The sequence below is a fragment of the Triticum dicoccoides genome, chromosome 1B, assembly GCF_002162155.2.
Source record: "Triticum dicoccoides isolate Atlit2015 ecotype Zavitan chromosome 1B, WEW_v2.0, whole genome shotgun sequence".
In the NCBI taxonomy this organism is placed as follows: domain Eukaryota; kingdom Viridiplantae; phylum Streptophyta; class Magnoliopsida; order Poales; family Poaceae; genus Triticum; species Triticum dicoccoides.
The window spans coordinates 694977359-694991432 of NC_041381.1; the positions used below are offsets into that span (position 1 = coordinate 694977359).

Below are 14074 nucleotides of genomic sequence, written 5' to 3' on the forward strand. Positions count from 1 at the left end.
AGCCAGAATTCCAGCTGCCGGCATTCGCCCTCTTCATGGTAAACCTTATAAAATAAGAGAGAATAGCCATAAGTATTGAGATATAATGTGTAATAACAGCCCATAATGCAATAAATAGTGATATAAAAGCATGGTGCAAAATGGACGTATCAGACCCCAGACAACAACAACAACAACAAAGCCTTTAGTCCCAAACAAGTTGGGGTAGGCTAGAGGTGAAACCCATAAGATCTCGCAACCAACTCATGGCTCTGGCACATGGATAGCAAGCTTCCACGCACCCCTGTCCATAGCTAGCTCTTTGTCGATACTCCAATCCTTCAGGTCTCTCTTAACGGACTCCTCCCATGTCAAAATCGGTCGACCCCGCCCTCTCTTGACATTCTCCGCACGCGTTAGCCGTCCGCTGTGCACTGGAGCTTCTGGAGGCCTGCGCTGAATATGCCCAAACCATCTCAAATGATGTTGGACAAGCTTCTCCTCAATTGGTGCTACCCCAACTCTATCTCGTATATCATCATTCCGGACTCGATCCTTCCTCGTGTGGCCACACATCCATCTCAACATACGCATCTCCGCCACACCTAACTGTTGAACATGTCGCCTTTTAGTCGGCCAACACTCCGCGCCACGTATCAGACCCCAGACATCAGAAAAAATAAGTTGCAATGGCTTAGTAGACATACTAGTAGACACAGAATAGGGTAATTGATGACTTTTTGCTCTTTGACATGAATCACAAACGGTTTCTAAATTTCTCTCACCAACAACTGGGAGGTTATTTCTACTAAGAATATGATGAACAGTTGAAAAGGATGGGTGACCTAAGCGATTGTGCCACCTTTCAGCAGAAAGCTTGATGGCATCATACACTTGTTTATTGTACTGGCAATACTTGGGAAGCAGAGCATAGAGACCTTCGACACAAACACCCCTATGGAGAATTTCCTTTGTGACCTGATCCTTGATCAAAAAGAAGAATGGGTGAAATTCTAGAAACACATTATTGTCAAGAGCAATACGGTGGACAGATAGCAAAGTTTTGGAAGCTTTAGGAACATACAAGATATCATTGAGTTCAAGATTTTTGTGTGGGGTTTTGATAAAAGATTGACCAGCATGACTTATCTCCATACCTGCATCATTTGCTGCAGTGTAGACTTGATCATGGCCATGGTATTTTCATGCATTGTCAACTTCTCCAGTTCTCCAGTGATGTGATTTGTGGCGCCTGTGTCCATATGCCAATTGGTATCTTCTCCATATGACACGTCAGCTGCAGCTGCAATTTTCTTTTTTCTGGGCATTGTTGTCATCGGCATAGCGCCAATTACAATATTTTGCAATATGATTTGTTTTCTTGCAAATTTGGCACTTGTTTTCGTAACCTTCATACCCTTGGAAGTTGCTCCCTCGATTGTTGTTGCCAGGGAAGGGGGGGGGGCGCCGATTGTTGTTGTTGCCACCATCGTAGTTGTTCTGATGGTAGTGGCCACCACCGCCACCACCTTGATTGGCCCCACCATTGTTCTGTTGGAAGCCATAACCCCCGCTAGAACTAGGGTTAGGGTTTTGGTAGCCACCACCACCTCCGATGCCATAGCCGCCGCCAGCGCCGTGGCCGCTGCCACCACCAGCGCTGTAGCCGCCGCCGCTGCTTGTGCCATAGTCACCACCGCTGCCTGGGCCATAGCCTCTGCCGCCGCAAGGGCCACCAGAACCCCTGCCCTTGCGGTAGCCACCCTTGCCGCCACCACCACGGCCGCGCAAGGCAACGTTGGCGGCCGACTTGAAACCGGTGGTGCCGTGAAACATCTCAACCCGTTGGTCATAGTTGGCCACGAGAGAGAAAAGGCCGTCGACGGTTAATGGGTCAGTGCGGACGTCCAGCACGGAGATGATGGGTTGATAGTCCATGTCGAGGCCGGCGATAATGAAGGAGATGAGCTCCCCATCCCCGAGTGGTTTGCCCGCCGCTGCAAGCTCATCGGAGAGGGAGCGCATATGGCCGAAGTACGCTGTGGCCGACAAGGAGCCTTCTGGGCGTTCATGAGCGCGGCGCGAAGATTGTTGGCGCGGGATAGCGACACCGCAGAGAACATGGAAGCCAAGGCTGTCCAGATCGCATGGGACGTTTGAAGGGATGCGACCTGGACGAGGACCTCCTTGGATAGGTTGCACAAGAGGTAAGCGACAATCTGTTGATCCTGGAGGAGCCAGGGGGCATAGGCAGGGTTGGAGATGACCTGATCCTTGCCGTCTTTTTTTTGGTGGTGAACTGGTGATGATCTTGGGAGGCTCCTCAATGGTGTTGTCGATGTAGCCATACAAGCCGACGCTCATTATCTGGGATCGTGCTTGAGCTTTCCAGAGGACATAGTTCGTCCGGGCAAATATACAGGAGAAGTTACATGGTGCGTACATGACTCTTACGTATATCGTGGCGCTCTCAGCCGTTCGCCACGTGTCGATCTCTGGGCGCTTCCTTCGGATTTTGTTTTTTATTTTTCCGCACGCGTTTTCGTTTTTTTAACATTTTTTGATTTCTTCGGCGTTTCGGTCTTCCACCGGTCTTTCTTAGCCTTTGGATCGAAAACAAATTTTGAAAAGAAATATTTTTTTGCATGAAAAAACGCATTTTTTCCTTTTGTGAGAGTCACGGTTTTGGTTTACGAGAGACACGGGTTTGCTTCGCGAGAGTCACGGCCGTGCCTCTCGGAAACGAAAAAAAACGCTTTTTCTGTTTTTTTTCTTTCGCGAGAGTGTCGCTTTTGCTTCCGCGAGAGGCACGGGATGGAAAAGAGGAGGAGGAAGGAGGAGGAGGAGGAGGAGGAGCAGGCCGTGGAGGGCCTCCCCAACGACCTTGTCTGGGAGTTCCTGTTGAGGGTGCCGTACCGGTCGCTGTGCCGCTTCAAGTCCGTGTCCACGTCATGGCTCACGCTGTGTTCCGACCCTACCGTCCGTCGAAGGTCGCCGCAGACGCTCTCGGGTTTCTTCGGCCTCTCACGCAGCGGCAGCATCCGTTTTGTCAACCTGTCCGGGAGAGGCCGGCCGCTGGTCGACCCTTCTCTCCCTTACCTGCACGGCTTCAAAAGCGTAAAGCTCCTAAACTGCTGCAGCGGCATCCTTCTCTGCCACGGTATGCAAGCAGACGGCGCGCAATACATTGTGTGCAACCCTGCGACCGAGGAGATCTGGGCCGTGATACCCGTGCCTGATAGGCATGAGACACCAAACCCTCTTGTTTACCGCACCATCTGCTTGTGTTTCGACCCGGTCGTCCCCTCTCGCTTCGCGGTGTTTGTAATCATTGATAATGGTCACGACATTACCATTATGGAGGTCTACTCGTCAGATACCGGAGAATGGACTTCAATGTCGAGCCAATGGGGTCACCGAATTGTGTTGTTTAACTATGAACCAGCATACTTCTTCTTAAATGGTGCTCTGCATTCGGTTGCCTATGATTCTCGCTTGGAGACATTTGACTCGAATGGTAAATCAATAAATATGGTAGTTACGGTGGACACGGGCGGGAATACTTGGAGGATAACTGGACAACCGCTCACAGCTAAATTTACTTTCATTGGGTTCTCTCAGGGACGCTTACATGGTATTGAAATGGAAGATGGTGGTGGTTACCGGATATCAGTCTGGATTCTAAAGGATTATGCTAGTGGACAATGGACCTTAAAGCACACAACCAGTGTGCAGGAGCTGCTAGGAAGGCCTTGTATAAAGAACAAAGAGTGCTACGCCTTTGTTGCGCTCCATCCAGAACATAACCTGATTTTTCTTAATGGTGGGGTGGATCCGGAACATACACTTATGTCCTATGATATGGATACCCAGAAGTTGCATGTTATCTGCAATCTTGAAGATTATGAGATGGAAGATTTTCGACCTTACATTCCCTGCTTTGTGGAATGGCGGCCGTCAAATGCTCCCTGAAGTTCAGAGCAGCTTCACATTTGGTTAGTTGGCATGACTCCTTCATGAAAATCAGTTGTTCGGTATGGTCAAGATCTTTTAGTTTTGGGCAGTGAGTTGAATAAGTCATCTACTCCAATTTGGTTTTCTTATAAGTTGGCGTCCAGGTGCATGCGTTCTTGTGGCTTTGAACAATGTTGGCTGAACAATGTTGGCTAGGCAATAAGAACTAGTAGGCTACTTTTCACTTTTGAAAAAACAAGTAAGCTACCCTTCAATCCATTATGATTTTGATGCATTTGAAATTGTTATGATCTCATTTGTTATTTGAAATGGTAATCTCTTGTTGTAGTATTACAATTATATGTTGGCGCCAACTTCTCTAGTTGCTGTATCTTGTCTGTACGAACAATATGTGGTAAACAATATGCATGCAGGGTGTTCCACTGACGGTCCCAAACAATATGTGCTAGACCGAGTTACAGAATCCTAACTTTTCTAAGGAGAGAAAACAACACACCTAATGTCATGACATGTTTGTAGTTACGACATGGCATGTGATGTCATGCGGGTTAGCCGTTCATTACTATCGCTGGTGCAACCCGTCGTGTGTGATGTTTGTTCTTTACATGCAGCATTCTAAATTGGGAGCATTACCGATCTTCCGGCTGCTGGTGTACATATATTCTGATAATGTAAATTGAGGGCAAGCGGACCCGACTACAAAACAGAGCACTGGGATAACATATTCTGATGATGGTATGCTCTCACTGTGTGTATCATAGCTGTCTTGATTCGCCGGCACAGTCGTGTGTGATGTTTGTTCTTGTTCTGACTAAGCTAGCAGTCCATGGCCAATATGTCTGTCTTGGATCCAGGTTGTTGTATTGCTGAAACAATTTCTGAAAAATCCGCCTTGTAGCATTCTGAATTGCACATGGAGTTCTTAAATATGCAAACTGGACTCTGTTCAAACTGCTAATACAACGGTTTTGAGTAAAGCAAAGTCAAATGTGTGTCTGGCTAATAGAAGAGGTTACCTTGGACTTGGTCGAGCAAGACCAGATGCATTACCAATCTTCCGCCTGCTAGTGTACACATTCTGATGATGTAAATTGAGGGCAAGCCGACGCGATTACAAAACAGATCACTGGGATTACATATTCTGATGATGGTATGCTCTCACTGTGTGTATCATCGGCTTCCTGATTCGATGGCTGGCTATCATCTTGCACATGTCACTCTGCTTGGTTGATGGGCTCTGCACTTGAACATCACCTGCAAGCTGTACTCTGAACTTCTGAAGGGGGCAAGACAAGTTGTCGATGTCGAATCCATCGACTGGGTTGCTGGATTCTTTTCTTCAGCAGTGTCGGCTCCGAGCGATGACGACGAAAACGACATTTGTAGCACAGGATCCTGACTTTTGTGGACGTGATTGCAGCACCACACTCCGAGGCCATAGAACGCACGCTCGCCCTGCAAATACATACTGTATGTACCAACTGATTCAGTAAGCGTTCGGTTTTTTGCTCACTGAAAAAAATACAGTTGGACAGTCTTCAGTTATAGTTCGAGGAACGTCGGCCGGCCGGCCACCATCCCTGGCGATGTGGCCGGCGGCCGCCGTGGCCCCCGGTTTTCTGGTTTCAGCTGAGCAACGTCTCAAGGTCCTACTCGCACGCTCTCCTGAATCACACTCTGAAGACAGTGTTGACTATAAGTAGACACGAAACGGTTCAGTCGTTCAACGGCCCGGATGCTGTCGGACAAAAGATGAAGATTTACAGCTTCAGTTCAAAGCGTCGGCCTTTATATTATCTCAATAATAGAACTGTATTGCCAGAGTGAGTTAACTGAAGTGCTCAAAACAAGAGTGAGTTAACTGAAAGTAAACAAAGTCCCTTAAAAAAACTCCCTGTAAACAAATCCTCGATTGTGCTCTACTGTCACACCCTATATGTTGGCGATTGGCGTGAATAAGAAGTAACAAATTATTTGCACATGAGCACGTTATTGTGTATCCTTGACGCCTGGATGATTTTTTTTGAAACTGTCACCGGGGGGGAAAGACTCCCCACCTGAATATATTTCAAAAAATAGTAGTTCAGAGAAGACGAAAGTGAAAAAATCCCGCCATAATCCGGCGTGGATTTTTTGATCCGCCTTTTTAAGGCGGTGAGACTAAAGAGTGAGATCCGAGATAATAGCCCTAGTTACATTACACGGAGAAGGGGAAAAGTCCCTAAATGTTTTGCCGTTGCGAGCGTCCCAAATTTTCCATAAAATGAGAAGCAAAATGAAAGGCCAAATTGACTGAGGTAGGCCATGCAGAACTGGTGCGTTCCATAGGTTGGACAGTGGAGAGTGACAGGGCAGCAGCCCAATGGCACCCCAAATGGAGGACACCGATGGGCATGTGAAGAAGAGGTGAGCACGGTCTTCTGGCGTGGCGTTGCAACATGGGCATGATGGAGAGTTGTTGATGATCTTGCGATGAAGATTTGCCCGCGTGTTTAACCTGTCCATGTAGAAAAGCCATCCAAACACTCGAACCCTAGTAGGAACACGAGAGTCCCAAATGTGTGTAAGGGATGGGTCCGATAGCTGAGAAGCAAGAGCTGCATAAGCGCCCTTTGTGGAGAAGGCAGCGCCATTAAGCAAGGACTTGTTGTCGGGTACTCCTGTAAGGCACACTCCCTGCAACAAAGATCTCAAGGTAGCAAGTTCATTGGAAGCGGTTAAGGTTAGCCGGCTACGCAAGCCCAGATCAATCCCATCCATCATAATTTTTTGAACAAGAGCATTAGGCTTGTATGGTGAGTAAACAAGGCAGGAAAAGCAATGGAGAGTGGTTCTGGCAGGAGCCAACGGTCAAGCCAGAAAAAGGTGGAGGAACCATTGCCAATATTAACCTGTGAAATCTCTCTGAGCGTGTGTAAGTGTTTAAAAATAGTTCTGCCAAGGAAGGAGGCATTTCTACCTAGACCTATGTGGAGGGGGGAATGGTTTAAAATCCAATCCTTCCAAGGCAGAAGTGGGGAGTGGACGAATTTGAAAGCAAATTTCAACATAAGGCAAAAAATGTGTGCTTGTAAGTTTTTAACACCTAGACCTCCTGCCAGCTTGGGCATGCACACCCGGTCCCGCGCTACTAGACACTTAGCCCCAGAGAAGGAGTCATCGTTAGACCAGAAAAAAACCCGTTGGCGTTTGTCAATATCCTCGAGAACACTTTTAGGCAGTGAGAAGCACATCATGAAATATGTGGAAAGACTATGTAGGACCGCAGACAATAGGATGAGGCGACCGCCACGAGAGAGAAGGAGAGCACGCCAACCAGAAAGGTAGACATCACAACGATCGATGACTGGTTGGAAAGCCGACGGTGGTAGTTTGTGCGGGGAGAGTGGTAGTCCTAGGTATTTTTGCGGGAAAGAGGAGACTGAGGTCCCAAGAGTCGAGGCCATTTGTGCTGCCAGTTCTGGTTCAATATTGAGCGGGACGAAAGTTGTTTTGGAGAAGTTAATAGAGAGGCCAGTGGCCTCCGAGAAGTCATCTAGGATTATTTTTTGAGATTATGGGCGGCCGAGGCGTCTGCCTTTATAATGATCAAGGTGTCATCGGCGTACTGGAGGACAGGGCAGGGTAGATGGGGCGAGATAGGGTGATAAATTAGGTTTTGGTTGGAAGCCTCAATGATCATACGTTGGAGGACATCTGCGATGATTATGAGAAGGAAAGGAGAGAGCGGGTCGCCCTGTCTTAGACCATTTCTTGACCTAAGAAAGGTGAATCTAGATTACGTAGCTGTGGGGTAAGGGTAGGGTAAAGGTCCTGAAGAGAGAAATTCCAGGTTGGGGGACTCCGGGATGATGCACCGCAGCTTACGTCAAAGTAGCCTCGCAGGAAGCACGATTCAGAGCAACCCTTACTAAAAAAATAGACAGCTTGTCTTTATTTATAGTCCAGCGCTCTGTGCCGGTCGACCGGCGCAAGCCTCGGCCAGAGAACACCGACCGCCTAGTAGCGCTCAAACAAGAATGCGCCAAAGGGAGTAAGCAAGGAGGACATGATGGCTCGGTGAACATACACAGGCACAACCCGTATAACTTGGTATTGTGTCGGGGAAGGTTCTTCAGACTGAGAAAGGGGGACTTCAGCTCAATTGATGGCAATGTTTTGTGCACGCATGGTAAAGTGTCGATCATCAAGAGAAGAAGGCAAGGAGAAGGGGATGCATAGAGGGTGATGATTTTATTAATGAAGTGGTCTCCCATGAGGAGGATCACTGGGCCCAATGAGCACCCAGTGTTGGAATTATTGCATGATTGGCGACCCCATGACAGTCGGGAGCTCAAAGAGCTCATTTGGGAGCGTGCGTTGGAGGTGGTATGTTTGTTCTAGGCGCAGGTGTCGAAACAATGGGTGGAAGGCCTCACAAGTGTGTTGGGTTATGATGAAGGTATATGGTGGCTAGAAGTGGGAGAAATGGAGGTTCTGTCGTGTTCTGGAGGAGCCCAGTAACCTTAAGATTGCTGAATTATCCTAAGTATCACATTGAGACAGCTTGGCCAAACCAGAAAAGGAAGAGTGGAGATTAACTTGTTTTTATGGCGAGGCAAACAAACGATTACGACAGAAAAAATGGGACATGGTGGCCTTCTTGAAGGGGGGGGGCAACTTTGTCATGGGGTTGCATTGGAGATTGTAGTGAGATTCTTTGAAGGGGAGAACAATTGGCGCCAAATGAGAGGATGTTGTGTAGATGGTAGGGTTCAGGGAGGCGGTTGATGTGTTGCGGGATATATGATCTGGTTGATATTTGAGTTGACTATAATTTTGGGAAGAAGGTGGCGTGTCATTATTGTCGAGTCTGCTTGGACAGGGCATTGGCCAGAACAAGTTGGAGCGCCATGTTCCCTTTTGCATCGTTGTGGCAGTTGCAGCTAAGTTAGTTCATTCGCCCGTAATTCTATTTAATGATATGGGCACTGCAAATAGGAGGATAGCTATGATTGACCTTTAAGTTATGAGCAGATGTGGGAGACTCATGTTGACTTCTTTCTGATGCTTGAAAAGGTGTGGTTAGTAGGGGGGAAGGCCAAGTCTGTCATTAATATGAATCAAAAGATTGAAGCAGTGGCAGGTTTGTTTGCTGCATGGGGGGAGGTATCTTTTGGCCATGTCAGGAGTGAATTATGAGCACTAAAAAGTAGACTTTAAGATCTTAGATCTGAACCAAACCGAGAAAGCTAGTCTTATGAGGAGAAGAAAATCGAGCATCAAGTTGTGGAGGTGGACTATAGGGAGGAAATTATGTGGAGACAAAGGTCCCAAATCAAATGGTCGGAAGAAGGGGACGGGAGCACATTTTTTATTCATCGGAAGGCATATTTGTGGAAGAGGAAGAATATAATTGCTCAACTGAAGTGTGGTGATGGAACCACATGTGATAGTGATATTGAGAACGGGTAATGATTAAATATTTCTATAAAAAAAACTTTATACTTCCGAGGAGACAGTGGGGGAAGGGAGGAAGTATTATCTCATATACCTTGTAAGTTTACTAATGAAATGAATGATATCCTTTGTGCCCCCTTTTCCAAATGTCCCTACAAAGGTTCCAGGACTTGATGGTTTTTTATGCATTTTTTCCAAAGGAATTGGGTTTCCTGTGGTGATGAAATTACTGAGATGATTTTGCGAGTACTTAGTGGTATAGAGTCTCCGGAGGTTATAAATAAACGTTCATTGTTCTTATCCCTTAGGTAAAAAAAGCTCAACCTCTTTTGTTAGTTTGTGCAATGTAATTTTTAAGATTATATATGAAGTGGTTAACCAGCTGAAAAAGATCTTACCGGAGATTATTTCCCAAAAGCAATCCACTTTCATCCCAAGCATGCCGATCACTGACAATGTGATTGTTGCATATGAGTGCCTTCACCTTATGAAAGTATCAAAAAGAAAAAATAAGGCTCGTCGTGCATTGAAGCTAGATATGATGAAAGCTTACGATATAGTTGAATGGAACTATACTGAGGCAAAAATGTTGAAAATTGGCTTGCATCCAAGCCGGGTCCGGAAAGTTATGCAAGGTGCAACTACTGTATCTTTTTCGGTCCTACTAAATGAGGTCCGGTTGGAGGAGTTCAGGCCAACTAGGGATATTAGGTAGTGTGGCCCAATTTCACCTTACTTTTCTTATATTTTCTTGTTTATTAAAGGCCAAGAGTGGTAATAAAAATGTCAGAGGTGTGATGTCTGCACCCTTGGCACATTTGTTTAATCATATTCTGTTTGTTGATGATAGTTTAAATTTGGTGATGTTTAAAGCAAATCTTGAAGGAGCTACGATCATAAGGGACACTGATAAGGAGTATTGTAATGCCTTTGGTTATAGAAGGTAAACATGGCTAAATCTTCCATCTTCTTTGGAAATTGCCGGAGGACAATAGGAACATGATCAACCACACTAAATGTGCCTAATGAGATGTTGGTTGAACCGTATGTTGGTTTACTGTCTGATGTGGGGAGGTGCAACAATGGATCTTTCCAATACCTTAAGGACTGAATATGGGCGAAGGTGCAAGGATGGTGATAAATATATGCCATCGTTGGGAAAATAAATTTTGATCAAGTCGGTAGTGCAAGAAATCCTCACGTACTCCATGTTATGCTTTATAATGCCAAGAGGTTTATGTAATCATATTAACACAATGCTCAAGAAATTTTATTGGGGATTTAAGGATGGCATGTAGAAAACTGTGTGGGTCTCATGGGAGGATGTGACAATGCCAAAGTATATACGCGGTTGGGGTTTTTGTAACACCGAGCTCTTTAGCTCGACCATGTTGGCGAAGCATAGATGGAAAATTCTACAAGAGCCCGAGTCACTTAGTGCGAAGATATTGAAAGTTTTTTCTTACCCCTTTGCAGATTTTGATTTAGAGCTTGACAACCACCCTCCGCACAGGTGTGGTGCGCTATTCATGTAGGGATGTCAAGACTTAAACATGGATTAATTCAGAGAATTAGTGATGGAGAGTCAGCAAATATTTGGAATCATAACTGGCTACCATGCAATAATATGATGTGGGCTTTATAACTGGTTTTTGCTAATCATCCATAGTTGGTTTCAGTGTTGATTGATGGTCGGTCAAGGCAACCGAATGGTGTGTGTCATCATTGAACATCTCTGTCCTATGAATGCACAAACTAAAGGAAATATGCCCTAGAGGCAATAATAAAGTTATTATTTTATATTTCCTTAATCATGATAAATGTTTATTATTCATGTTGAAATTGTATTGATCGGAAACTTAAATACATGTGTGAATATATAAACAAATACCGTGTCCCTAGTGAGCCTCTACTAGACTAGCTCGTCGATCAAAGATGGTTAAGGTTTCCTAACCGTGGATATGTGTTGTCATTTGATAACGGGATCACATCATTAGGAGAATGATGTGATGGACAAGACCCATCTGTTAGCTTAGCATATTGATCATTCAGTTTATTTCTATTGCTTTCTTCATGTCAAATACATATTCCTTCGACTATGAGATATTGCAACTCCCAGATACCGGAGAAATACCTTGTATGCTATCAAATGTCACAATGTAACTGGGTGATCATAAAGATGCTCTACAGGTGTCTTCGAAGGTGTTTGTTGAGTTGGCATAGATCGAGATTAAGATTTGTCACTCTGAGTATCAGAGAGGTATCTCTGGGCCCTCTCGGTAATATACATCATAAGCTTGCAAGCAAATGACTAAGGAGTTAGTTACGAGGTGATGTATTATGGAACGAGTAAAGAGACTTGCCGGTAACGACATTGAAATAGGTATGAAGATACCGACGATCAAATCTCGGGCAATTAACATATACCGATGGACAAAGGAAATTATGTATGTTGTCATAATGGTTCGACCGATAAAGATCTTCATAGAATATGTAGGAGCCAATATGGGCATCCAGGTTCCGCTATTGGTTTTTGACTGGAGAGGTGTCTCGGTCATGTCTACATATTCCCGAACCCGTAGGGTCCGCATGCTTAACGTTCGTTGACGATATAGTGTTATATTAGTTATATGATTTGGTGACCGAATGTTGCTCGAGTCCCGAATGAGATCATGGACGTGATGAGGATTACCGAAATGATCGAGAGGTAAATATTGATATATAGGACGATGATATTCGGACACCAGAATAGTTTCGGAGTGCACCGGGTAGTCTTCGGGTCACCGAAAGGGGTTCCGGACACCCCCGGCAAGTGTATGGGCCTTATGGGCCATAGGAGGGGACAGACCAGCCCACTAGGGGGCTGGTGCGCCCATCTACATGGCTGGCCGGCCCTAGGGGAAGGAAAGAGGAGGGATGGCCCCACGTGCATTTCCCTCCTCGGGAGAGAAAGGAAAGGGGGGCGCCACCTCCTCCTTCCTTTCTCCCGCACTCCAAATAAGGAAGGGGGCGCCACTTTGGGGAGGACCCCAAGTAGGATTCGACCTACTTGGGGGCGCCTCCTGGTTGCTTCCTCCACCCCGTCACCTATATATATATGTGGGAGGGGACGCCTAGCACAACCACAACATTGTCTTAGCCGTGTGCGGCACCCCCTGCTACGTCTTGAGCTAGCGTTGGTTTTCCCCGAAGAGGAGAGGGTGATGCAGCAAAGTGTAGCATAAGTATTTCCCTCAGTTTTGAGAACCAAGGTATCAATCCAGTAGGAGGCTCCTCAAAAGTCCCACGCACCTACACAAACAAACTGAGAACTCGCAACCAACGCAATAAAGGGGTTGTCAATCCCTTCACGGTCACTTACGAAAGTGAGATCTGATAGAGATAGTATGATAAGATAAATATATTTTTGGTATTTTATAATATAGATGCAGAAAAGTAAAGATGCAAATAAAAGTAGATTAAAAGCAAATATGATAAGAGATAGACCCGGGGGGCATAGGTTTCACTAGAGGCTTCTCTCGAGAGCATAAGTATTATGGTGGGTGAACAAATTACTGTCGAGCAATTGATAGAAAAGCAAATAATTATGACATTATCTAAGCATGATCATGTATATAGGAATCACGTCCATAACAAGTAGACCGACTCCTGCCTGCATCTACTACTATTACTCCACACATCGACCGACTCCTGCCTGCATCTAGAGTATTAAGTTCATAAGAACAGAGTAACGCCTTAAGCAAAATGACATGATGTTGAGGGATAAACACATGCAATATGATATAAAACCCATCTTGTTATCCTCGATGGCAACAATACAATACGTGTCTTGTAACCCTTTCTGTCACTGGGTAAGATCACCGCAAGATTGAACCCAAAGCTAAACACTTCTCCCATGGCAAGAAAGATCAATCTAGTAGGCCAAACCAAACTGATAATTCGGAGAGACTTGTAAAGATAACTCAATCATACATAAAAAAATTCAGAGAAGATTCCAATATTATTCATAGATAAACTTGATCATAAACCCACAATTCATCGGATCTCGACAAACACACCTCAAAAAGAGATTACATCGAATAGATCTCCACAAGAGAGGGGGAGAACATTGTATTGAGATCCAAAAAGAGAGAAGAATCCATCCAGCTAATAACTATGGACGCGTAGGTCTGTGGTAAACTACTCACAACTCATCGGAGAGGCTATGGTGTTGATGTAGAAGCCCTCCATGGTCGATTCCCCCCTCCGGCAGAGTGCCGACGAAGGCTCCAAGATGGAGTCCCGCGGATACAGAAGGTTACGGCGGTGGAAATTGTGTTTTGTGGTGCTCCTGGATGTTTTCGGGGTCCGTGGACATATATAGGAGGAAGAAGTACGTCGGTGGACGCCCGAGGGGCCCACGAGACAGGGGGGCGCGCCCTATAGGGGGGCGCCCTCTATCTCGTGGGGCCTTCGGAGCTTTCTTGACTTGCACTCCAGGCTTTCTGGATCAGATTTGTTCCAAAAATAGCGCTCCCGAAGGTTTCATTCCGTTTGGACTCCGTTTGATATTCCTTTTCTTCGAAATACTGAAATAGCCAAAAAAACAACAATATGGGCTGGGCCTCCGGTTAGTAGGTTAGTCCCAAAAATGATATAAATGTGTAGAATAAAGCCCATAAACATCCAAAAGGGGTAATAT

At 45.7% G+C, this 14074-nt stretch overlaps 1 pseudogene; it reads right to left on the bottom strand.

Moving 5' to 3' along the window:
- Positions 1-2004, bottom strand: part of LOC119350984 — a 34249-nt pseudogene extending 32245 nt beyond the window's left edge.
- Between the last annotated feature and the right edge of the window lie 12070 nt (positions 2005-14074).